Genomic DNA, 1,181 nt, shown 5'->3' with positions numbered 1-1,181 from the left:
GCAGACCCCGAAGTGTGAGTCACTCTGAGTTATGTTGGAGCAGGTACATGTGATCAGAACAATTTGGAGAGCTGTCAGATATTATGATGCCTTAATATCCTAACTCTCCTAAATGTTCTTGCCATGCCCACCCCCTGCCATTCCAGATTTAAGGGGAGAATTTAACTAACCACCTAAACATTATTTTATAGTTCCTAAACCTCTGGGGTGCCTGGGTGACTCAGTGGGTTAAGCCTCGCCTTTGGAGGGTCATGGTCTCAGGGTCCTGGGATCAAAGAGCCTGCTTCCCCCCTCTCTCTGCCTACTTGTGATCTCTGTCTCTGTCAAATAAATAAAATCTTAAACAAACAAACAAACAAAGAACCATCCCTAAACCTCAGTTGGCTGTATGTGTCCCAGGCATCTGGCCCCACCCACCAGCTGCATCCTGTAGTTTCTTAATATAGAGTTAAAGAAGCAGAGATCACTTAGTAAATTTCAGAGATTTTCTTCGTGGTGTGTACATCATGGGCTTCCAGTGCTAGACTCCCAACCTGACTCTAAGAAAGACCATTTCCCAAGACTTCATACAACCCAGGGGTACAAAATGTTTTTTTAGTTTCCTCCACAGTTTACTCCTCCTATCAACATGGCAGTCTACCTTAGAAATAGAAAATAAGTAGCAAACCCTAAAATTGCAATTGGTCAGATTCCCTATGCTTATTGTGGCTAGAGACCCACCTTAGCCTCTGATGGTCTATAATGTACCTCTGAATAAAGAAGGCCTACACTCCTGCCACCCCAAGGCAATGCCATCCATTCTCTGAATACCCAAATTTTATACATCACACACACCCGTGTATGTTATTTCTGTCCTTGCTTATAGGGGACTGTAGTTAGACCCATAAAAAGATGCCATCAGCAGCAAACAAGTCCTGGGAGGGGGGGAGTTCTCCAGAAAAAATGGGAAAGGAATTCTGTAATCTGCCTTGGGAAGATAAGGTTAGAGATAAAATTCAAATACAAAGAATGGAGGAAGAAGATGAAAACAAGCTGTCTTTCAGAGTAGCCTCCAGCAATGTGGAAATATGAGACTTCCTTACAAAATAGCTGGTTTAGTGTTTATCCAGTAGAACTTTCTGTGATGATGGAAGTGTTCTTTGTCTGCACTGTCCAATAAGGAGACTACTAGCCATGTGTGA

This window comes from Mustela putorius, unplaced genomic scaffold (genome assembly GCF_011764305.1).
Source record: "Mustela putorius furo isolate JIRA1106 unplaced genomic scaffold, ASM1176430v1.1 tig00000275_pilon_pilon_pilon, whole genome shotgun sequence".
Taxonomy (NCBI): domain Eukaryota; kingdom Metazoa; phylum Chordata; class Mammalia; order Carnivora; family Mustelidae; genus Mustela; species Mustela putorius.
The sequence above is the reverse complement of the archived record's forward strand: the minus strand, read 5'-3'. Positions refer to the sequence as shown.